At 36.3% G+C, this 26,713-nt stretch overlaps 1 long non-coding RNA gene across 2 annotated transcripts in view; it reads right to left on the reverse strand.

Moving 5' to 3' along the window:
• LOC128852182 (uncharacterized) overlaps nt 1-26,218 on the reverse strand; it is a 188,262-nt gene extending 162,044 nt beyond the window's left edge. For both annotated transcript variants that reach the window (XR_008449878.1, XR_008449877.1), the window contains exon 1: nt 26,159-26,218. This is a non-coding gene — a long non-coding RNA (uncharacterized LOC128852182). The remainder of the gene's footprint in view (nt 1-26,158) is intronic.
• Nucleotides 26,219-26,713: the final 495 nt, after the last annotated feature.

Below are 26,713 nucleotides of genomic sequence, written 5' to 3' on the forward strand. Positions count from 1 at the left end.
TGAATACTAACATGTTCATGTGCAACTAGTTCCTCTGAAGTAAATCTAAAATTACCTTCATTCTCAGTGATATTCCCAAAAGCAGAACCACTCACATTCTTCATGGGAACTACGCTTAACTCTATAATACTGAGGTCCTTTCTCTGTGTTTAGAGAGCTTGCAACAGCAATTATGTTTACCCATAATAAAGCCACACCATTGAACGCATTGCAAACTTCTTCGCATACATGTATAGAGACACCCATTGGCTATCAGAGACCCTTTTTTAAGAAATCAGAGTTGTTTAAATAGAAATCCATGATATGGCATGAAAAAAAGATAAAAGTTGCAATTATTTCTCACAATGTTCAGTTGAGAAAAGAAAAAGGAAATTACAGCAGTGACACAAGACAGAATCTGCACTTAAAGCAATCTGCCCCTAAGCAGTTCCTTAGCAATGTGGAATTATAACCGGGTTTAACAAAAAAAAAAGTGTGATAATTCGGTAATTAAGCACCACCTTGCACTTCAGCTCGTGATCTGCTTGATACATTCAGTGAGACTAACATATTACCTTCTATGACATATACCATCTCACTACATCTTCCAATAGTGTTGACAGTGGAGCAGTCAGGTAGCTACATATGAAGAAAGTGAAGCGATATTAATTGTAAAGCATGACTGAGACATAACTGCAGAGCTGACTACCTATACAAGATGCAAACCAAGAAACAATGACTTCTTTCATCCTTTCTTTATAATCCCCTTCAGACCACTCATATAAATCCTCTTTTCAATTTTTTTTCCACCGCTGACAGTGGAAAAATCCATCAACAGTATTTTCAACAAAAGCATTTGAGTTTAGAACTCAAATTATGAATTAAGAATTTACTACTTTGATGATATCATTCTCAATTTTTCTTAAATAATCAACACCTATGAGAATGTTCTGGGACTGATCATGTAATTTACACCTAGGCAAAGTGTAAATGATAAATTGCTAACTGTTTCACACAGGAAGACAATGACAATCAAACCCTGTTTTTCATCCTCTGTGATCAGGTGTAAATAAGTGAAGAGGATAAGACATTAGGTAAAATATGACAAACAACTTATTTCCATATAAGTCCTTAGTCCTTTCAGTACCGAGAGGTTAAATAGACTGCTTATCATCATGCAAAAAAGATAAAATCATATTCAACATCAAGATCTACCATAAAAAAAAAGCTAAAGGAAGAATCTTTTCTAGGTAACATCACATTGGTATATTTAGCTACAAAGATTTATTTCATTTATAATATTCTAAGAAAAATGAAGATAGCAACATCTCTCAATCAAACCCTGGTGTTCTCTCCTTTCCTTTTTTTTTTACCTGGTGCGTCATCCATTCAGCATTACAAGTAGTATTAAGATTGTCCTGTCCATTTCTTTGCTTTATCAAAGCACAGAAAATTGCAGAAATCTATTTTGAATACAGCCAGTTAAGCTTTCATTAGCACTCCTTACCCTATCGCAGGCTTCTCTTGTTTAAAGAACTTTGAAGATGCATCCAGGCATCCTTCCGGCAGTTGCAGGGAGGTGCTGTCAGGGATTGTGGGATTCCCTGCCTTGTGCTGCATTTCCATCCCCCTTCACACTTCCACAGACAGCTGCTTACTATCTAGTACCAGCTGAGCAATTAATGAATCAAATGGGTTCAATGCATCAGCACAATACCATTTGAAAGCAGTACCCCCTTAATCTGTACAAGGTCTTCAAGAATAACTCCCTGTAAAACAGGAGGTCACATAAATCCAGGCCTAAATAAATGGGTTTGCCTATTGAAGCATTCTGTATGCATTTTGACCAAGCTACTTTAGCCTTTTGGGAAGGACGTGTTTGCAGAGCTTATCTTATTTCCAGATAGTTCAGTTCCACCTCAAGGCACCGTTCTACACAAGATCTCTATGGATTTGTAGGAGCTTCAAGACTGCCAAATATATGCACCCTATTGCCAGCACACACAGGAGTGAGGCTCCCGGCACACCATCAGCTTCAGGATGCAATTGAGATCCTAACTTGGGCAACTAAACTAAATGCAGTTAAAATAGTATGATTAGTCCTTTCAGCATGCAGCAACAGGATGACAATTAAGTACACCAAACACTAAGACAACTAAGTTGTTGTTCCAAAGCTGAAAACAAAAGGCTGATAATCCGTGTGGTTCAAGCAAGTGGTTTCCACAAAGCCTAATGCAGCTCACCTGCCTCCCAGTCCCACCAGCAGAACAGTTGAGCAGAAACAACAGTTTCCCAGTTTGAGTTAATATTTCCCAGTTGAGTTAATAGGACAGAAACAGGGGGGGTGAAAAGCAGATTCAGATGAAAGATGCAAATTCATTGACATAATTTTGCTTTATGGGGATGGGAGCTGGTCATGACAAAATCAGAGAATAATCTAGTTTGGAAAGGATTTCTGGATGTCCGTGATTTAGACCCCTGCTCAAAGCACCACCATTTCTAGCTGAGTGAGCTCTAGAGAAGGATGCTAATGCCACTATAGGATGCCCATGCCACTATAGCTCTTCTCCAGGCTCTGAGGGAAAATCCATCACCACCTCTAAGAAAGCAGATTAAGGTACTGTATATTTTACCCCACTTTGTATTGTCCCACTATGTGCTGGAAGTTTCAGCTAGCATACTTGAATAATATTAATGAAATCATCTCAACTAGCAGCCAGAGATCTTTAATTATGTCTTTAACTAGGACTGGACACACTCTGTGATGTGGTCCAAGCAACTTTTTATAATGATATTTCTTGGGCAATTACTGCCTTTTGAGATTGATAACTTCAAAAACAATTACCAAAAACTCTTGAGAAAGCAGTTTTTTCTGCATACATTTTTCATATAAAGCTATTCACTAAAACAGCTGGGGCAAGCAGGAAGAAAGTATAAGCATAGGCAAGGGCAATTTAGCATATTGTTTTATTCAGTGTAAATGCAAGAGTTTTTTGAGGCATTTACTCAGCTGTAATTATTCTGATCTTATATTGAGAAACCATACATAGCAAATGTTTTTTCAATCAAAATATTGAGAAAGATAATCCAAAGTGCTCTATATCCAATGTTACAATTAATTCTCTAAAGCTTTAGCTTTATTTTTCTTAAAAGCACTGAGAAACTCTGTGAACTGTACCTCATTCTCCTGTAGGTGTCATTTTGTGTATCACCAGTGGAGCGTGATAGAGCATTGATTCAGTTATGTGTAATGCTGAGAATATTAAACACAGCTAATGCTTTCTTTGCAATAAAATAAATTGCATCGACAAAGATGCTGGTTTTCAGTAGGCAGCACACCTACAAAAATCTGTTCTGAGTACCAAGTTATGCAATAAAGCATAATACAGCACAATAGACCAGCATTTGGAACATACTTTACAAAACATATGCAGTAAAAGTCAAAATATGCCTAGAGCAAAATTTTACCGCAATGTTTATTAATTAGAAAAGTGAGATCTGATATATGATTTGGGTATACGCACCATGTGTCTTTCAATATGTCACAGCAGGCAGAACATTTTATAACCAGCTTGCCTTTCATAAAGTAAAACTTTAATAAGATAATGTACATGCCACTGTGTACATTATTAGAGAACGATAAATGCATTTAGTCAAACTAATCAACTTTTATGACACTATTAACATCATAAGATGCGCATGTAAATGGATACATATGAAGACATGTTTCTTCAATTAAATCAATTTATGTTTTCAGATGCTGCACATACAGTTGAACCCTAAATTCCATTTCGAACATTAAATTTCATTTGGTACAGGTAGACCACTCTCTTTTTAAACTGTTGACCTTAAATAGCTAACTATTAACGTGTCGGCCATATGTCCAAAAACACCAAAATGGATTTTGGATGGCTTTCACAGTCTCAGAGCATTATGTGTCAACGTAAAATGGATTATATATGTTTTTTTCAATAATGAGTCCAGCCTGTCTATTTCATTATTTCTCTTCTTGCCATATACTCAAAATATACATTACGATTCGGAAACCTAGAGGTCAGCTTTAGGTGGTGCCAATTACACAGACAATTCACAGTGCTGTACCTTCCCATTTGTTCTGTTATTTCTGCTGGCAATGTTAAAAATGAGTAACACTTACTGCTCTGTCCAATATTGAGTTTCTGATTCACCATGACAGGATACCATTAGCAGCTATTCAGACTTTGGCTAGATACTAAATTTCATTATATTATCTTTTAAGGTAATACAGAATAATAGCTAACAATTTTGTTGGAGTATTGCATACAACTCAATTTCCTCTGATGTGAATGGAAGTCAACAATGGGCAAGAAACCTCAGCAAGACAAAGCTCTGTTCTGGTGTAAGATTATTTAAACAGGAAATATCAGTTTAAAAATAGTAATTAACAAAAATACAATGGGAATAGGCTGTTTAAATTTTTGCATTCTCTGATGTATTGACATATTTTGTTAAAATAACCTTAAAATTACTGTTGTTTAGAAGTAACACTTAGGATCAAAAAAATCAGCCAGGCAAGTGCTTAGGCTCTGAGGTACACCGTATAAAGAGAAGGCTTAGAAACTTCTCTCAATTCTCATCCTCTAACACCAAAATAATTTTGTTAACAGCTTGTTGAAAATTCTGAAAAAAAAGAATGCTTCTGTTACCTGAAACTGCTTTTACTTATCAGTCATATGAAAATATCATGGCTTTATAGGAAGTAACACACATTAAATATCTGTATGGAATACTCCTGACTTCCAGACCACGTAAAAGACACTTTTAAAGAGTAATTAAACCTCTTCATATAAACAAATCATAATAACAAATCATACCATGCCTAGGTGCAGTCCTGAATGCGTTGTGTCAAAGACATTGCTTTGTGTTTTTAGTTTTAAAGAAAGGAGACAAATATCCCTTCTTTAGGAAGAAGTTTAATGAAAGAACTGGTAAAACACATACTATTTTTTAGCCTTCATAAGATTGTCTGTTTCATAGACTCATAAAATCATCTGGTTAGCAAAGACCTTTGAAATCATTGAGTCCAACCGTACTTTTTCACTACTAACCCACATCCCTGAGCACCCTCCCTCCTCTACCCATCTTTTAAATACCTTCAGGGATGGTGACTGAATCACCGCCCTGGGGAGCCAGTTCCAGTACCTGATAACCCTTTGAGTGAAGAAATTTTTCCCAATGTCTAATCTGAACATCCCACGGAGCAACTTGAGGCCAGTTCTTCTTGCCCTGTCGCTTGAGAGAAGGCACCAACACCCACCTTGCTACAACCTCCTTTCAGGTACTTATAGACAGTGATAAGGTCTCCCCTCAGCCTCTTATTCTCTAGGATAAGGAACCCCAGTTCCCTCAGCTGACTCTCACAAAATTTGTCCGCCAGCCCCTTCACCAGCTTTATTGCCCTTCTCTGGATATGATGCAGCATCAAAATGTCCTTATTGCAGGGGGGGACCCAAAACTGACCACAATATTTGAGGTGTGGCCTCGTCAACTTTGATTACACAGGCACAATCACATCCCTGGTCCCACTGGCCACACTATTTCTGATACAGGCCAGGATGGCACTAGCCTTCTTGGCCACCTAGGTTCACCGCTTGCTCTCATTCAGCCAGCTCGACAAACACCCCCAGGTCCTTCTCTACCAGGCAGCTTTCCAGCCACTCTTCCCCAAGCCTACAGCATTGCATGGGCTTGTTTTGTCCCTAGTGGTGGACCCAGCACTTGGTCTTGTTGAACCTCTGCCACATCCTACTTTAAAGTAAGCTCTTCATATTCAGTGGCATGGTATCAGAATCACACAAATCATCCAGGAGGAGAGTGTAAACAATATTTTACTAAACAAGGTCTATGTCCTGAAACACTGTATTCAAACTATCAAACAACCCCTACACAACAGAGCACTGACAAGAACCCACAGTGGCCAATGTTACCGCAACCGTCCACTGCTTAGAAACACTGGTGACACTAGAACAATCTGCTTAAGAGAACCAAACAACACGAAGAGAGACTGATGTTGCTGGAGTCAAAACCCAGGCCAAAAAGAGCCTGCTACAGCCCACTGCAGCCACACTTGTTATAAGGAGTAAAAACAGAAAAGAGAATAAGAAGAAAGAATGAGAAGAAAGAAAGAAAGAATGAAAAGAAAGAAAGAAAGAATGAAAAGAAAGAAAGAAAGAATGAAAAGAAAGAAAGAAAGAATGAAAAGAAAGAAAGAAAGAATGAAAAGAAAGAAAGAAAGAAAAGGAAAAAAGAGATAGCTTACGACAAAGATAGGAAAAAAATATATATAGTTACCACCTTCACAGCCCTGCATGTTGCAGATCATTTTTCCTCATCCTGTGAGTTCCAAGAAAATGTCCTCAAGCCTGTAAGCTTTTGCAGGGTTATTTAGACTCTCTGTCGATGCCCCTCACCTGTGTCAGGTGGTGGAGCAGGTAGCAAGTTACAACATGCCCCTCAGACCAGTTCAGGCATGTCATTCAACACACCTGCTCCTGCTTCTGGGTGGGTGGGTAGCATCTCAGAATCACCTGTTTTGAGACATTTTAACCCACGCCATGCCAGGTCTATACAATCTCATACTGTTGGTCACAGCCTAGCTAGATACTAACATAATTTTGACACCCAAACAAGTGTAATTTCAAAGAATAGTTAACAACAATCAAGTGTTTCTGAAGCTTCTTAACAAATGCACTTCTATCGTGATGTTTACTTCACTACATATGTTATCAGGAATGCTTTGTGAACAACACTTGGCAAGACACTTCTGCAAGCAAGGGTTAACCCTATAGCCTTGTAATTAAACAAGGCCTGAACAAGTTGCAGGAAAGTTACTTGCAAAAATTGCAAAAGTCAGTTGCAAGGGCTTGCAGTCATACTGATGAAATTAAAACAATTTCTTTAAGAAATGCTTACTTATGCTGACAGCAGAAAGACCTGGTCCAGTGATATACAGTGAGAAAGCACATAATTCATTAGCATTTTATGTGGGCACCTGTACTACCTGCACATGTGGAGTGCTTTTTGGTATATCCATTCCTTTCTCCATGAACTACAACTGAGCTTGTAAAAAGTACACGAGATGCTAATAACTGAGAAGGAAATATGCAACCACTACATGAGCTTTTATGTTTTAAGTAATAACTGCATTACACAAAACCACAGGAAAACATTAGTTCACTGATACCAATTTCTCTGCCTTCTTCCAGACAAATACAGACTCCCTCTGAACTTGTTATATATTTTTATGAAATTGTAAAGGTAACATGTGGCTTCCAGAAAGGTGACAGAGAAACAATCTTATGTAAAACTGTGCAAGACCTTCATTGATTTTCATCAGTTTTGAATTGCTGGAAGCAAGGTAACAAGACAGCAGAGGTACCTAATCAGTGGGGAAATAATTCTCTGTCATTCTTTAACAGTATAGTTTCCACAGTATAGTTTCCAGGATATTTGAGGAAGGAAATGGAGTAAAAATGAAATTGCAGGAAGTGGAGGGCAAGAAAAAAAGATTGAATGAATTTAATTGTGCATTAAAAATCACGGCTTAGAAACTTTGGTAGAAGAGACAATATTACTGCCTCTGGTTCTGGGAATACAAAGGCAAGCAGCACACCAAAAGAACACTGTTGGATTTGAACCAGGATTCCTGAAGGAGACCATGGACAAAGATAAAACATAAGGTCCCCACACAGATCACATCATCTAAATACACTGACTTGTCAAGATGCAACAAGATCTGGAAGAAGGCCCCTGTTGCAACAAAAGAAAACTTTGCCCAGGTTTTTAATCCAACAAAACAAGATTTTGCCTGAATCCTTCTGAAAGCATGCTAAAACTGTGTTTCCCTCAGTCAAACCAAAGGGGTAGGTAAAAAGAACTGTAAATGTTTCTCTTATAATAAAATACATTTTCCTCATGTATGTCATTACTGCCTCAATAGTATTTTAAAAAGCTTCTTAATTTCTAGCTTGATTTCAGATAAGGATAAATTTTGAGTATGAAAATATGAAATTACTAGAAGAGAACACTAATGTCACCTCTCCCCCCAATCTGAACAGCATATTTCCTCAACACTTCTGGAAACAATTGTGCATGTGTACTGATCTTACATTTAAACTTTTTTCTCATGAACTATACTTGTATTTGCTGGTTCAAAGTATTTTATGTTGCACAAAAAGTGGGGTAGAAGACCTTTCCCAGGGGGCCCCCTAAACAGCCTATCCTATATGAAAGATTTTAGTTACGCTGATCAGCTTAGAAATAGACATGGATTTCTCCCAAGATATTAATTTGACATGTAGAGCCTTGTCCAGAAAACAGACATGAGGGAATTCATACATTTCATCATTTTTCTGATCCTTTAATCCGTACTCATGCCAACAGTCCCATTAGAGAAAATGGGATCAGGGTGCTTAGGAAGGTAAAAAAAAAATAAAATAATAATAATAATAACAAAAAGTTTACTTGCTTGTATTAGGATTACTCACACAAGAAATGAGTTCTATGATTATAATCGTAGCTAGTAATGTTCTTCATGCACTTCAGAATTTCTATGATCCAGCCTTGGACAACTGGATGATCTGGGGATTTCCATAATCTTTTCATAAGAATCTATGCATGAGAGATTAGGAAGTGGTTCAGCTTTGTTCCATGAGAAGCTATAGTCCACTCCCCTTGCCCTAGCATCATTCTGGAGAGCAAAAAAAATCACAGTAACATAAGAGAGATTTATCTCTTTGTCTTGTCAGATTGGCATTAAGACAGCTATCTTCATAATGCTGTGGAATAATTGTGGAATAAAAGAGTGACTTTCTCTTTCCTTTTACAGACTCTTACTTTTCCAGGTCATCAGGAGAATAGCATTTTAATTTTTTAAATAAGTTTCAATTTATTTAAATAAATAAATAAGTTTCAATTTTAATATGCACATTTTAAATCTCCTGTTAGCAATAAGAAAAAACATATCCAAACTTCTAAATATTAAAGTAGGTTTAATTTGGTCAGCTTTCTCATTGTGTTTCCGGAGTGTTACATGATTTCTTTGTTTTCCAAATGTTTCTAAAACATTTTTTGTCAAATATTTTTCTGTCCCACACAAAAAATGCACCTCCAGAGACAAACTGTTACCCTGAAAATAGGAAATCTATTTGGATAAGCTTCTGTATATATGTTTATATACAGCCTTTTTCTTATTACTGACAAAATGATAAGAATGTCAAGTTAGCTATAGATAGACATGGTTGTTGGGGATCAACAGGGAGGGAAGATGTTTCATATGGTACTACCACTCTTTATCAAAAATTTTGCATTTTGACATTATAAACTACTGCCTAAAAGCTTCTTTGTTTAGCTGCTATCAAACTAAGTACTGAATGGTTCAATAAATATATAATAAATATTAAATCTTGAGCACTCATGTACAAAATTCTTTGCTACAAATTTACTTCCTATAACTTCTTTTTCTCAGATGAAGAATAATTATAACATAAAAATTGAACCATGGCTAGTACAGAACAAAACTTGGTAGAAGCATCCTATATGTTCAATGATTTTGTCTTTACATGCTCTGTTCTTTAAGCAGAGAGATGGACAAACCTAGTTTTGCTCAGTCACAGTAATTATTTCACCTCTGTGCACGTAGAGGGGGAAGGATGAAAGATATAAATTCCTTGCCATATATTCTGACATGTAAGGTTCATAGTGTCCTTATGATGCCTTCACATTTTTATCCAATGTCCTCATTTTTCTTCCACGTCTTATGTTTTGGTATTAGCAATTTTCCAGGGTCGTTAGAACTTTCAACCACTCTGAAAACCACAAAGGAATTAGACAGCAAGAATATGTTTTCAAATAATCTTGTGTTCTATGTCATTCTAGGATCCACAGAGAATAGTGCTTTGAATGAACACAGAATATGCATGAACTATGCAATGACTGGGTAGGGTCAAAGCAGTGCTTACCTCCCAGACATGAGGTGAAATCCCTTTCCTGATGAAAATACCAACCAGAAGGTAAAAAGGGATCTAAAGATCTCCAGAAGATTATCAATTGGTCAAAATGGATCAGCTTGCTTAGTGTAGTTCTGAAGGGGTTTGCCTGTTGAGATCACTCAATTGTTTTAGTCACTTGTTTTAAAAGCAGAGATGTACAAATACTGCCTTTTATGCAATGGCTTAAAACATGTTAGGGAATTCTCCTAAGAAGTATGAGAGAACTAGAGACCTTTCACATCCTGCACGATCAGTTCAACTTCCCAGCTATTTTACTAGATCGGGAAGTTGAAGATCTCACTTGCTAGATCTTTTCTATTTTGTATATTAAGTCAAAGAGCAAAAATACTGCGCTATCTCAGCACAAAGACAATTAGGTAAATCAGGAAATGAAGATGCAGAAGAAATTCTTGCTTGTGAGAAGGGTGTGCTGGAAGGACTTACAGATCCAGAAGAGTTCTCAAAAAAATCTAGGTTTTGGTATGGTTGAACATCACTTGGTCCACAGCAGAGATTTTAGGATTGAGTACCCAAGCATTTGCTCTTACAATACTGCATGCAATTTTAATCTGCCCTGGACAATATCTTCAAAGTATCATTGTGGGAAAAGAAAAAAAAAAAAAAATAGTAGCAGTTTGTTTGTTTTATAAGCTTTAGAAAATTTTGGTGACATCTCAAATTTGGATTTCCTAAAGTCAGCACAACTCTTGGTATAAATTGCTAAGATTTTAGATTCTAATGTAAATAGTAGCTTTACCTTTTTTTTTTTTTGGTCTGTATGTCTCCATAATCTATTTAAGTCCAATAGGCATACTTCATCTAAATTGAGTCTATTATTTTGTTTCAATAGTTTATTTACCAAAGTTCCAAGGAAGAAAAGCACATTCTGGGCACCAGTCTAGAGAAAATGAAAGAAGTTATAAAGCCTGAGGAGATGAGAGGGACAGTCTTGAACAACCTCTTAAACTGATTTCATAGTAGGAACACAAATTATTGCTGCAGTCTACTGTATTAAGATAAAAAGTGAGCACGATAAGGCTGCAAAACACTAAAGCATCAACTAGGCTCTCCAAATTATGTGAGTACCAATGAAAAAATATTTTACTTTGTAAATTTACTGATTTTGAAGCTTTTGGAGAGATAATTTATGAGCAAGCTAATGCTAGGACAAATAAAAACAAATATCTTCTTTCAATTACATGCTCCGCCAGAAAAATAACTCACCAAATATCACAAAGTGAAATACTGATTTTGTAAATATTTTTGTTTGAATATAGGTAAGACTTAAATCCTCCCACAACAGTCAGCATTTTCAGTTTTACTTTAAATTAAATAAGCCGAAAGATTAGAAGTACTAGATTTCATACTGGCATTGCTCCTTAAAGTGTGGTGGGGGAAGAAGGGCCAGCCTGCTCTTCCACACTCGGCAGAAAACCAAGCTTGTCTTTGCACCTGCATCTTGCCTGCGGTCCCCCACAGTGGGGACCGTGCTGGGTGGGAGGGCTGGATCCAAGGCAAAAGGGAGAGAGAGCTCTGCCCACACCACTGCGACACCTGCCTCAAGAGAAATTGCCTCTAACAACACACAATGGATCTGTGATCCATCCGGAGCAAAAGCTGTGCTCATCTGGGGCTACAGTAAAAAACCAAAAAGATACCTCAGTGAATAGGTGTGAAATATGTTTCCCTGATGTTTGAATACAAACATTCAAATAGAAGGAAAAAGAGATGTCTAGTTTCTCACCACTGGAAAACTGTTCTTTTCCTTCCCAGCAGCTTACATATTCAGTCCACTAACAGCCCAATCCACACAGCTGCTTATGTACAAGAAGCACTTCAGAGACGTTGTATAGTGGGAAAAGAAAGAAAAAACAAAAGGTCTGTATCATCAGCACTAAGGGTAATGGTGCAGAAATTTTAGCCCTTAAGTGCTGCTTTAGGTATTTTTCTATTCCTGTAAGATATGTAACTTCTGTGTTGTCTCACTTGACAGTTATGGGAATTTATTAATCACAAGCCAAATAACCCATTTAATTTTCCCTTCTTTGATTACCAAATCAACAGCCAGACAAGAGACGGCAGTAAGTTTCTCTGGCCAGCTTTACCGGCCAGATCCATCTCCCCTCTTATTGTAGTTTGCCTGGTTGTAATGCTCAGCAGGGAGCATGTGTTCCTACATGCTTTCTGAAATATTAATACACAAAATTGTACTGAGGTTTCTGATAGCAGCAGATTGGCTTCTCTGTGGTTTTCTGATAGAGGTGTATTGGTGATTCCGAGAAGCCAGTGGCGCCGAAATGGGTTAAACCTAATAAGGTTTTGAAAGCTGATAGCATAATTTAAGAGAGCTCAGAGTCACAAAGCTACAGACCTGGCTGACCCCAGCAAATTACAGTGTTTGTTAATGTTCTGTTATAGACATCTTCTAGTCAACCAAAAGCAGATATATTAAGTGAAAAATTGACTTGTGGTTCACAAAGACAGGCTAGCCTTTCTGCCTTGCTTTTTGACAATTGGATGACTTTAGAAATAAAGAAGGGGCATCATGGCTTCTGTTTTAACCAGGGCTCTTGGGAATGCAGCCTTCAGAAACATTAACTTCAGCTTCCAACTAAAGAAACATAATTGCCTTAAAATCTTTATCATCTTAATCTTACACAATATATGCCCCTTGGGAAATCTAAAAACAATTTAAGCAATGGAAGGCATGGGAAAAAATCCTTTTACTTTGAGCACAATGATTATAATCATATAAGCTCTAGAATCAGTGCAACTGGAATATAAAGAAAGAGTGATTAAAAAAAGCACTAACGTTTATATTGTGCTTTCAGACTCAATGTTAATTAAATGAAGTGGTGGCTATCTCACAGTGTTTTAAACTGAATCTTCTTACTAAATGTTTAATGACAATAAGTTGGCTTAGTAACATTTCTTACAGTCTTTCGAAGAGGGTTTTACTGAAATTCTGTTTCCAACTAGGACAAGCTGACAGCTTTAAGAATCCAGTAACTGAATAGGGAAAAGGGATTTTCATCGTTACTAAGTCTAAATTAATGCAAACAATGAACAGAGGTAACAGTCTCATGACTCCTCTTACAATCTCGTTATGCCCTGAAGAAGGCATCTGAATTCCCCTGCTTCCCCTACTCAGTAATGAAACTGCTTTCCTAGGCACAGGCCAACATGAACAGGAACAGTCAGTGGATGAAAAGACTGGGCAAAATAAGAATAAAAGTGTAAGACGTCATAGGTGCAGATCTCAGGTTATCTGTTAGCTGACGTTCTTGAGATAAGAAACTACCAGGTCTCTTCTATTCAAAGACTGTAGCATCAGCTGCACCATTTATTCATTAAGACTCTTTGTCAAAGTTCAATTTATAACATTTGTTAGAAAATAATAGTCTGAATCCAAGCAAGGCCTAACACTCCTTTTAGGTAGCTTTTCAAGCCTAAGAACCTTTCTATCCTGACAGGACTTTCTGAGGAAATTAGTCACTCACAGAAGAGGTAAAATTGTCAGGGAGAAAAGCAGGTACTGGCTAAAGTCACTTGTGTTCTCCAAGCATGCTACCTCTGCCTTCCCTCTCTACTGCTGCACAGAGTGACTATGATTCCAACGTTGGAAAGAAGCCAGAGTTCACAGGGAAGCGTGCGGGGGGGTTGACACTACCTTGGGAAATGTGGAGAGCCAGGGGCCACCAGGGTCTGCCTGGACTGCTAATGAGCTTAAAACGTGCACTGTTGCTGTGCGGCATGATAATCTCTCAGTATGTCTTCCCTCAATATGTTGCTACAGAAGCAATTGCTTCAGATGTAAAATAACATCTTCATTAAATAACCTACTGACATGCCCCTTCTAGGAAATAAGTATTTAAGTATACTAAGCAACGTTAGTATCCTATGATGACCACAGACAGAAGTTGATTGTAAACTGGGCTTAAAATTTGGGAGTTTCTGATTGTCAGTGCTGCCTAAGCAGAGAGCCCACCTGCTTTAGGAAAATGAAGAATACCCTGTTGGGTCTGCATTCTATAAAAATAGCATTTACACAGATTTGCTCTAAAGTTTAAGCACAACCTGAACTCACTGCATTCATCTTCCGTGCCACTGACTATAGTGTCACCGCTGTCAGTGATGCCTGAAGGCCCAGTCCCTTCAATGATTATAATATTTTTTCTCTGACAGTGTTTCTGGGGACATCAAAAAGGTACCACAATTAGCCTCGGTAAGATAGCTTTCAGTTTCAGTTAAACTGGCCTCTCCTTATTCCAAGAAAAAAAATAGGGGAGGGGACCTTGGGAGGTAGTCTAAACACTCTCACAGATTTCAAAGAGATACCCGGGGAGTCAATTCTCTTTAATTTTGTTACTACTCTATATAACAGTTAAAAAAAGCCCCAAACAAACAAAGACAAGTTTCTAAAGAATCCATAATTTATCTCTTCAGTATGTGGGAAGGGATCTGCCTCTGTGTTATCTGTGTTTAGAGAGCCTTCTAATTCCAAAAGCTAGGATATAGGTGTTGAGAACACATTAGTTTAAGAATAAAAAAATAAAGGCACTAAAAAAAAAATGCCATGTTACAGATGAGAACTGAACATTGTCAGTTTGGCACAGCATAAACATTTACAGGAAAAAATAACCATTTACAGGGAAATTCTTGGAATCAAACTACTGTTATTAAATCATCCTGATTTTCATATAATGATAAGTTTCTGCAGCAGGTCCAGTTCTGAGAATGTAAAAACAGCAGGATAATGCCACAACAAAAGATGAGATATATGTGTTGACACACTATTCAATAACTGACTTGTCACTTCCAGGCTGCAAATTGTTGACTGAGCAGTGAGAGTAAAAACCTAATTGCCTTTGTCTTCTTGAAGCCTTAACTCCACAAAGTATTATTGCTCCATTTTTTAAAATGTTTTTCATTCTTCTCATACTACTGATGGATAAAATTAAGACAACTCTGTTGGTGACAGCAGCTCAGAATTTAGTACCACTTTGAGACAACACAATACATTTAAATGACCATCAAATGAAATTGAAAACCTTAAATCAAATTAAAAAGAAGTTGTGTGGTTAAAGCTGTAAAAGCTTATTTTTTTGTGAAATAAAATTAGAGGTTTATACATAAGCCAGTTGGGCTTATCTATTCCTGCCTAAAAATATGCACTGCCAGTGTATGACTATAGAATTTTACTCATAATTCATAACCACAAGGGATCTTTTACTTAGATCAGGTGCTGTGAGCTAGAATAATGGCAGCTCCAGTGAAAAATAAAAACTCTAGGCTGTTCCCCAAGAACTTTAAAGGAGTAAGAGAAGACAAATCCCTTTTTGGGTTCAGTATAGGATTTAATCAGGATTCTTTTTCTTTTTATCTTCATAAAAAATCCCAGCCTAACAGGAAAATCATGAATTTGTGATACCCAGTGAATGTAAGCGAATTAACACTTCAAGGAGAGGATAACCTGGTGGCATAATCTTGAATTCCAGAATGCCTGAATGCCACCTGTGTAATCTGTATGAACTGGATGGCACTGCTTTGAGATGTAATCCTGCTTCACGATAAAACTTTTCCATTGAGAGAGACCTAAGTTCAATAGCTTCATGCATTTTCACATGAAGCAGATATTATGTGAATAGATAAGGTATTCAAACAAGGACTAGGAATCAAGACAACTCTTACTAGTTATGCAGACAAGCTAACACTGGTAACCTTTACATGAGAGGTCTTGAATCCTTTTAAGTAAACTGAAACAATTTCACCAAAAATAAAGGCAGGATGCTTTACTCTGTTCTGTCGCTTGGTATAATTAGGATTCTCTAGACAGATGGAATGAACAGCATTAAGAGGTCTCAGGGAGAGAAAAAATATGAATCCAGCTCTTTTATTTGGAGATCGCATGTAAAAAGAATTTCCACTCAGTGATGGTTTAGCTGTTGTAGTTGTGGTCTGAGAATCCGTGGTAAATTGAGATCTTAAAATCAGATCAAATAACATATTTCTGCTAAAACAAATAATATTGCAAGGTCTGGCAGTGTTAAAGAGTTCCGATGAAGCAGAGTCTTGTGGCTGGCTGCACACATTCCCACAATGGCTGAATATATCTCTTTTAAAATATGAATTTTAAGCATTTTCTTATAACTTTTGAAGGTGCCTATCCAACTTGGAAAAATTAAATTAGAAACTGAAGATTGCTTAGGTATCTTTCTAAGAGAACAGACCCATCTTGTTTAAAATGAACAGATAATGTACTTCATTTCATGGGGGAAAAAGAGAAATAAAGTAGATTTGTTGAGTGAGGTTTAGCATTTTCTTCACAAACACAATGACAGGAATGAATATATTGACATTTCTTTGGTTTGAGAGGAGTTCAAAGTTTTCATAAAGCATAGAAATTGTTAGAAAATATTTAGCAAAAACTTTTTTTTTCTCTTCATCCTTCTATGGCTGAACTTTACAAAGAGCATGGCTGTTTCTTCTACTGCAATAGAAGCTCCTATCAACACATGATGAGTTTAGGTAAAGGAAAAAAGAAATGGAAATGCATATAGTATAGCAAAAAACATGAAGATTTGCACATGCAGCTGATAGTCCCAAAAAGAGCTGCAAAGGGAAGCAGACTGTGAATCTTAATCTGTAAGTATAAACAGCTTTAGAAAGGTTTACTAAAGCGTATGCTTGTAAGGCAAACGAGAGTACAGATCAAAACAATGGGATTGCTCCTGTTCCCAGAAAAAGCTGCAATGAACTGACTGGAATTTCACTTTGAGGTCACCTCTGGTCTCAGCTGTCTTCCTTAATATGCATATTATTCAATAACCACTCTGATGCTAATGACAATATCCCATCAGGACTGCAAAAGTCCCAGTGCAATCTCTGCTTGATGTCTGAAAATACATGTGCATTCATTAATAGGGAAAAAAGATATTTTAAAGCACATTAAATTTATACAGTACCCTTTAACTCAGAGGATTTCAATAAATTTCAGAAAATACGTGTCTTTAGCAGACTCAAAATACTCAGCTACTGGGATGGTCTGCAACAGCTCAGGAGCATGTGAAACACTCACCCAGATCTTACTTGGTCATATATGGAGATCATAGCGGTGATTTATTGATATGAAATATTTTTTTACAAAATTTTTATGGATTTTTAACTGCACTTCTACAAAGGTGAAGTAAAAATTTCTATCCACGCTAAAGGAACAAGTTTATTACTTCTTCCTGTAAGAACTCGAAGTTATTTTTCTGGTATTCAATTAATTTACCTTTGAAGGATGAAAGGAAAAGTCAGGTTCGTCTGAACAAGCATCCAGAGTTCCAGAAAGTCTGGAGATAAGATGTAGTGTTCATTTGTATGGTTGCAATTCCACATTAAATTAACTTCTCTCAGTATTCCTAATAATGTAAGAACAATGTCAATATCATTCTTAAAATCTTATCAGTGCCAGTTCTTTTAAGCTTGCTGTGCAGTACTCTGATGACTCTTGTTCCTGCTCCTTTTATTGTCAACTACAAAGAGGATCACCATCTCCAGTTCCGTAGAGTAGTACCAAAATTGTAAATGATCTGGTCAAGGATGCTGTGTCTTAGTTCAAGAAGCAGGTGTACATAATAGAACAATACAATATTGATCATCTTTTAAGCTAGCATTATATTACTGATGGTATTACTACAGATATTAAATGAATGCTAAATAGTGAGATCTGTGAGTTAAAAGGTCAGAAATTCAAAGTTAACATTACAATAGCACTTTTATATAGACATCAAGTACTGAAAATAAAAGAAAATTAAAGTAGTATTCTGGATCAAAGGGCTAAATTTAAGTATCCTTTATTTATTGCTATGAATTGAGTTCATCATTAGAATTAAGGTCACCCTTAACTGTTTTGCTACATTAAACTCAAAGCTTTTGGTGTTTTAAGTATGTCTTTTCCCGTCCCTCAGCTAAAAACCAGAAAATAACCCTATTCCCTTATAAAGACCATTTTAAGCAATGTTTATCCTAGTATTAAGGCACAACAATACACAGCTCTAAAAGCATATAATTATACTACTTTTGTGGAATTACCTGGTTAGCAGTGAATTTAACTTTTGTTTTTCAAAACCCTCACCAAAGAAATGTATATTACAATTGCAAAACCAAAAATGTTTAGGGGCATAAAAAAGATCAGTCATCCTCTACTGATCTGCAAAATGTATGTTTTTAAATAGTCATTTTAGAGTCCAGCACTGCGCTTCTCCTTTGCTGCAAAACAAAGCCAGCATTATAACTAGACGTGGTTCAATAAATTACCTTTAATGTTCTTCAAATTTACTGAGTTCAGATTACCAAAACTGATATAGCAAAACTTGTATACAGGCTTGATCAGAAGGTGGTGAAAATAATAATGAATATGAAGAAAAATCTGTGGAGAGCACAGACTGGTCCCAAATATTTAAGTCATAGAAACTGCAGATGATTAAGGGAAATATAATACTTCCCAGTAGCAGCAGATGGTAAAATGAGGGACAACAACCACAAGATTTGGCTTGGAATATTTAGGTTGGATGTTAGGAAACCCCTCTTTATCAGGAGAGTGATACAGTCCCCCTAGAAAGCTGTAGAGATCACATTGCCCCAAACAGTCGTGGGTTTCCTGTCCCTGGAGTTTTCCAAGACTGAGCTGAATGAAGCTACAGCTGCTCCTTCTGACACCTCTTTCCTTCTCTGAAATCTATATAGGACTGAATATTCTATCTGCTTTAGTGGACCACATCCTTCCTGTGATCTCAACACATGTGGCTCTGCTTGTCAAATGTCCAACCCTTTCTGATGGCCAGGATCGTAGAAGAAACTGATGTCCTCAAGCAATTACTCAGATGGCTGGTTATAGCAGAGGACAGAGAAGGAAAAGAAGCAAGTCAAGCTACTGTTGTTGTAAGTGGAGGTCTAAAAGGCACAGCATTCACTTCTCTGTCCCTCCTTGTCAAGAGGTATTTCACAGATCAGAAGCCAAGCAACCAGACAGCCTGCTTTCTCCTCTGGATGATGACAGAAAGACATTGAGCAGCACTAAGAGATCTAGCCATTTTCAAGATCACACGTTATAGATTTCCCAGATGGTGATCTAACGCATCCTCCCGAGGAACATCTATACTCTAATTGTAGATAACAGAAGTTTTCACAAATCTGAAGGGCAAAATTAACGAACAGAAGTGCAAATTGACAAGTGGCTACTAACAGACACTGGTGACAGTACAATATGGTAGGCTGTATGTCTTCCTTTCTACATGATAGACTTTGAAAGCAAATGAATGTGAGTGATAAATTCAGTATTTTTAACTGACTGTTGTTATAGATTATTGAGAGCCACTGATGGGTGTTACTATGAAGTTATGGAACAGTTTTATGCTGATACACAGGGTACAATACAATAGCTAAATCATCAACTTTGTAAGAGTCAAGAACTCTGAAGTGATTTTCAGACTGAATAGGTAGAACAGGAATAGCAAGACCAACCTTAATCTCTAAATGTTGTCTCTGCAGTATTGCCCAATACTAAGATTCTGGGCTACCTTCTTACAGGAGATGAATTTTAAAGATAGGAACTTTCTCTTGTTGCCAAGAAAACTGAAAATAATATTGGAAAATCAGCCTTACTGAAAAAAAGGAAATAAAAAGGAGTAGAGCTGATTTGTTCACTAGTTATTATAAAGAAAAAAATTCCTTTCATCCAGTTTATGTTTAAATAGTTACAATCTGCCAAAACCTTCAGATGAAACACAGAAATCCTAGATATACAATACTGTAATATACATTATAAATTTGGCCACACTATTCATTTTGTTGCCAACTATTCACATCTCTGCATTTTACATCGCCCAATTTCTGTCAGCCCACAGAAGAAATTTTTAACAAAGTGCTGGATTGCAAACTCTATTTAAATAGCATTGTATATTTAACTTCAGTAGTTTAGATAAATGAAAAGTCTGACTCGCAGCCGAAACAAAGCATGGGAATATTTTATCTCTTTACAGAAAGCACTAAACCATTTTACTAAAATCAATACTAAAGGATACAGTACCAGGTTTTTGGTTTTATATCTCTTCCCTCCTCCATTCCCTTGGGAGTACTATACTGAATACTTCACTATCTTCCTAGAGTACAATACTGTAATAGTAATATGTCAAAGTGATGTTTTCAAGCTCTGTAATGCTGGGATTTTATATTAGACCACAGGTTTCAAAATAATCAATTTATATTTATAATGACTTAATTACAGTGATGAGGTATGTCTCTGCTGCCATGAGGAAAACTGAAAGGGAGAATACAGTTTCAATTATATATAGCATAACCCAGCTGAGTACAACTTTGCAAAGTCTGTTATTAGCAAAACCCATTGTACCTCAGTGTAAATAGCTTTTTCAATAAGAGGATCTGGACACGTAAAATGCATTACAACAGGTTTAGAAACTGAACTTCTTGAAGCAATCATGTCACCTGAAGTATTGATCAGGGCTATAACTAACTGTGATGAGGATGAAATACTCACATGGAGGAAAAAATGGTTCAAATCTTTTGAGACTCTTATACAAATCGAAACTCATGCTTTGCTTTTGAATTATGGTAAACCTGAAAAAAAAGATAGTAAAGTTCTAGTCTTAGACTGTAATATTGATACCTCTTCGGAAATGTATTAAGGCTGCTTTCTGAAGTTGAAAAACAAAGTCACATTTGAAAAATAGTCTTGTTTCTTGTTTTAATTTATTAAATTTATTTAATTTCTGTTGTTTACTCAAGTGATTGTAACTTTGAGGTCCACAACTCTTATCTGCGACAACCTGAAGTCTGGTTGCAAAGAGAGTGCTCAGAAAAGATGTTTTGTATGGGTGCAGTTATCCATATCACTTAACTGCCTTAACTATTTAGTAGTGAATGGAACAGATGAAGAAAAAAAAAGGAGCATGTGTTTTATTCTTCTTGATGGGAGGGGCTCAAAGATTTCTTACTATTCCAATGTGTGACTTTTGATTGCTCTCTAGTGCAGTGATAGGAAGTTTGGCTTGAACACAAGGCAAATTAAAAGGTCTGTAGAAAGAATTCTTTAGAATGGAAAAGGAAAAGAATGGATCACAATGTTTTCCATGACACTTGAGCAATTAGTCCACAGTTAGTCTATGTAACACAGGCAGCAGCTTTGGACAGTGAGCTATCTCGTTCTTTACAAGTCAACAATTCTTGTCCTCCTAAATATCACTTTCCCTGCACAGACTGAAAAGAGTACTCAAATAATGTACTCAAATAACAGCAGCAAAACCATTTTCCTGCAATGTGGGAGATACTGTTTCAAAGCAATTTACCTGACTGATGTGTAGCAGGGACTTGAAGATCATTTGCCAATATCCCTAAGGAGTGCTCTGCAGTATAGTGGATGCCCTGGAGGGGTTCTCTGTCATTTTTAGAATCAAGTTTGATTAATTGATTATAAAGCTAGACAATGCTACTTTGACCATGGAGACTGATTTCCTATATAATACTCTTTAGGGAAGTTCCCTGATAGATAATTTCAGCAGAAGACAGTAAAGCAAATCTTATTCTGATGTAAATAATTACATATTCATTGAGCGAGTATGTCGGGAGGGCCACTTCAGAGAGCAATCAGTAGGGCGGTTTAGCAAGAGCCAAATACCACTGTCAAATTTCCCATTTTTTAAATCAACATTTTTGTTTTCTTTTTTGAAGGGGTTTTGTATCATTCTTTTTCTGCCAGAAACAGCCAACATAAGGATGCTAGAAAACTATCCCACTCACATATCCCTTCATTTCTTTCCTCTAAAGGATAAACTTTTATATAGATCTACATTAACATAATGTTAAGAATTTCACTAAAACATGAACATCAATAAAATGTACTAGTGAGCTGAACGTGTAAAGCAAACATTTTACCTTGATGTGCAAATGTGACTGTCACACTAAAAAAATATGACTGTCAAAGATCTGAGAAAGAAGGAGGCCCCAAACTAGACTGTCTCTGGAGCTTGTCTGTAAACATCTGTATCATAATGCTTTTTTTCTTTTTTTGTATTTCTTCTTTTCCCATCACTTATGTTACAGACATCCTAGAGTTTAAAGAGAACCATGTGTTTTATCCATCCGCTTTTTCTTACGAATCTCTCATTATTTCAATAATACCACTTATGCTAAAGCAAAGGACGCCAGTTCTCCCACTAACTTGAAGAAGAAATAAAACTGGCTTTTCACAGAGTTACACAAGTGGTGCCCAACCTGTTTTATAGCACATCCTCTCTCTTGTTTGTTCAATTTCCTTTCCTTTTATAAAACTGTTGGAAAAAAAGGTTTTTAATTCCTTATGTTTTAGATTGATGGAGATTTCAACCACCTTTTTAAGAAGCAGCCTGCTTTGACAAACTGCAATACTCCTGAAGCTTTCAAAAAAGAGGGAGGATGATATATTTTTATGGGATTTTCATTTAATAAACTTTATCACCATTATGTACCAAAAATAACCTGAAGTTCTTTTTTTTCTCCTTTAAGAGAAAAGAACAAAACAGAGAATTAATAAAGATAAACATTATGTAAGAGTCCTTGCCCTTCTTTCTGATTTTCTTAACTCATTATCACATACCTCAAACTCTGATCGACCACTGCTTAAAATACATGAAAATCTCATGTTTTAATGTTTCTATTTACAATGCAGTGAAGTAATCAAACAACAGCATCTTATTATCACTTCTGTGTTCAGGATGCTGAACATTCTTGAAAGACGGTGAATATTTAGTTCAATAGCTGTAATGCTGGCCTGAAGTTTTGAAAATTCATGTAATTCTCTACTTTGTTGGAGAATTGCTGGATTGTTTGTTTGTTGTTTGGCTTTGGCTTTGGCGTTGGTTTGTTTTTGTTTTTTTTCATTTGGGAAAGTAAAAGAAAAAAAGAAAGAAAAGACTAGTACCTGAATCTAAGCTTGTCTGATACATGATACTCTTAAAGCTTCAGAAATGTACCGGGTAAATTTGTATGGTAGACATAATGTTATATACAAGTTTGAAATGTGTGTTTTAGGATTAATTTTCTTTCCTCTAAGGATTTGTGTCACTTCTCTATTGCAGTATGTTCTTTAAAAGACAAATGTTTGGTCCAATAGTTATAGTACTAGCCTGAAGCTTTGAAATCTCAGATAATGCCATACTTTGCTGTAGACTTACCATTGCAGAAATAATTTTTTTTCTATTACAATTCTGCATCTGTAAAATGAAAATAATAGCAGTATTTCTTTATCAGTGGGGTGTTGTGGGGCACAGTTTTTACAGGGATAAAAACTGCAGCAGTGTCTAAGCGCCTTTAGAACAATAGATCATTTTTAATTAGCAAATACATTCTGCATATATACTGAAAAAGGAAAGTGACTCTCTCATTGCTGAATTTGTCAGCCTTGAATGGAGGCCGCACAAGTCCAGCTGACACTGTGGCACCTGAAAAATGGAAGGAGCAATGTGATTCATGGAAGCCCCAGAATGATGCATGCATATTGACATATAATGCAAATCAGTAAGGCAATAAATACCGATGTCACGCAAAGAGCATCAGAACAAACAAATGTAGCTTCAGTATTATGGAACCTTATCACAACCCTCTTTTCTCATGTTAATGCATTTTGTACGCAGCAGAAATTACACTTCTGAGAAGAGCCACTTTTCTATGTTCTCTAAAGATTATTCCTTTACTCAGTGTTGAATCATGCATATCCCTTCCTGAAATCATTTTAATCTTCCCTCTCAAGCTCAGCTGCATTGAAATGTATATTCTGTATGAATGCTGCTTTAGTGCAGCAATTACTCCATTTTGATTAGAGACGTGGTGATGAGATCTCCACAAACTAAAGTCCATTTAAAATAGAATTCACTCTCGTTACAGACCTGTCTCTTTCTATGAGACAGAAGTCTCTTGAGATTTCTGACATCTCACCACTGGTGAACCAGATATAGAGAATGCTTTTTTTTAAATTATTATTATAGATCTAACTGAAGGGGGAAAAGAGAGAGAAAAAAATGTTCCAAAATTTTATCATCTACTAAAAATAAAGGTTGGAGAATAAAGCTTCATTCTTGGACATTTTTTTCTAATTAATGTGATCAGGAATCATGAATATGAATTCCATGCGGTGAGAAATGTTCAGTAAAGATAGTATACAAACATTTAAAAAAACCTGTTGAACAAAATATCTTGCCATAAGTAAGGAAAAGAACTGGTTCAGGTAACATGCACAAAGTAGCGGGAAGTGTCTCCACCTTGCCAAAATTTTCCAGATGATCAAGATTCTTTTTATGGCACTGGAAAGTTCCTTTCATGTATATAATGTATATATGTGTATATGTGTAGAAGTAGATGTAGATGTAGATGTAGATGTAGATGTAGATGTAGATGTATATAATCACCTGAACAGCATAGAACCACACAATATGCTTCAGTCTTTCTTTCTTTCTCATATTTTTGGTCAAGAACGAGAAGCTTAAGATTTAGAACACAAAATCAAAAGTGAAGGAATCCTACTTCTTAGAAAACAAGCCAAGCCAAGACAGGGAGTGAATAACATGCAAGGTATAAAAAAAGGATATAAAAAAGATAATGTGATTTTTATTGCTTATGTGCTTCTTTAAATAACCTCTATTTGTTGAAAAAAAAAAAGAAAAAAAGGGAAGACAATTTAATTTATATCAGGAAGGAATGATACAAACAAGAAACAGGTATGCTATTTTGTTTTTACATATCCTTGAATTCCTCTCTTTACTGATACTGTCAGGAAGTGTCTAGAGAGCTGACAAATTTGAAACTGATAAAGCAAAAGAGATTATTGAAGTAGAATTACACAAATGAAGCATAATGTTATTTTGATATGTTCTTGCCAAGAAAATATGCTTTTCCTGTGGTGCTTGCTGTGACCAGTCACCTTTCTCTACTGTCCAGCTAAAAACCACTTGATAGACAAGTTTCATTTGCAGTAATGTTCTCATAGAGGCAGAACTGAGTATACTTGCTCAAAGTCTTATTACATGGTACATATTGCAGATCTCTCTGTCAAAAGTTACATTTCTCACAAAGCAGATTCTCAAAAAATACATTAGTGAATAAATGTTAAGTAGAAAATAACCTCTTTTGTATAGAATGTAAACAGTAAGATTAGATATCTAAAAAATACTGTAAAGTTCATATAGGGATAAACAAGTTTCCCACACAATTAACATTTTTCCACACAAACAGTATCTCAAACAAAAATCAATTAGAAAGAAATGCACATGAAAAATCAAAACCAATTCACAAATAATTTGCAAGCAGTCAAAAAGACTAAATTCATGGAATAAACTGAACACTGGTAATAGCCTATCTCTAATTTGGAATGACACCAGCTGTCAGCAATTTGCAGAGAATTCAAATTTTGGTGTGGAAACCCTTTTCACTTCATCTATCAGTCTGACATGAGAGAGTTGAAGATAAAGGGACAAAAAGTAAATAAATTCTGTTTGTTGCCCAAGGCAAGATTTGGTTTGTTACTCAGCCTGTTGCAGTATGCTTCACTTCTAATGAACTTTTTAAATGAAATCCACTTATTTGACTGACTATATTTTTATTCCATGAAAAAAACAAAAACATGTTTATATGCCTCTGAGTTCAAGAAGTCCCAGTATGAATGAAATGTGATGACTGAGACTGCCATGTTTGTTGAGATCTTGAAATATATTGTTAATTCAGAGGTTAAAGTAGCTCTATGCGTGCTTGTCTTTGCTCTGCATCAAGACTAACTGAAGCAACAACTACTGTTTTCTTGATTATCAATAAATGATATCAAAAGAAAATGGTCCAAAGACTAAACAAAAAGAACATCAGGACTGATTTAGTTGCCTTTGTGTAAAAGAGTTGAAAGACAACACAATCACAAGCAGAAAAATGTGAAACCTCAAAAAACCCACGTGCTGTGACAAAGGGAGAGGAACAAAACGAGTGTGAGGTTTCAGAGAAAACTCCACCTCCTGTAAATAATTCAATCAATCAGCTTTGTCTGATTGCTCAGGTAAGATCAGATAAGAGAATTTTGGAGAGTATTTTCACAAGTAAACTTCTAAGTTGGGAAAGGCAGAGTAACCAACCTTCATAAAATTTGCTTCCATTTGTCCAGTCGTCCTGATGGTGGCACTCTTCACTCTTAGATCCACTCACTCGCACCTGCCACATGAAGAACAATAAATAGGATTGATTTAACGTTCAGAAATAGGTAATTTAAAGAACAGCTTCCCCATTTTTTACATGCATGGCTCAAAAAACAGCTGTATAAATGTGCTATTTTAAAAAATAATGAATTTTAATAATGACGGAGAGAAATTGTGTCATTCCGATCTCAAATGTTCTCTAGTCTGAAAGAACCTCTCTTCACTTTCTCTATATTTTTCTCCTCCCACTGTGAATGGCTTAGAGAACTATTTTTCCTACTCAGTACTTTTATTTGATCTTTTCACTCTCCTTTTCATCGAGCTAAAATGTTTCTGCAATATTCATGAAATCAGCAGCAGCCCAAGAGTGGGTGTAGGGTGTTGCTTTGCTACTGGTTCTCCTCCTGCCCCCCTGCACAACTAGAGAGTATAATCACAATTTAGAATTCAATGGGCTTTAAGTTGCGGCCAGGGGAGAGGTGTTGTTGTTGCTAT

This window comes from Cuculus canorus, chromosome 4, assembly GCF_017976375.1.
Source record: "Cuculus canorus isolate bCucCan1 chromosome 4, bCucCan1.pri, whole genome shotgun sequence".
Classification (NCBI taxonomy): Eukaryota; Metazoa; Chordata; class Aves; order Cuculiformes; family Cuculidae; genus Cuculus; species Cuculus canorus.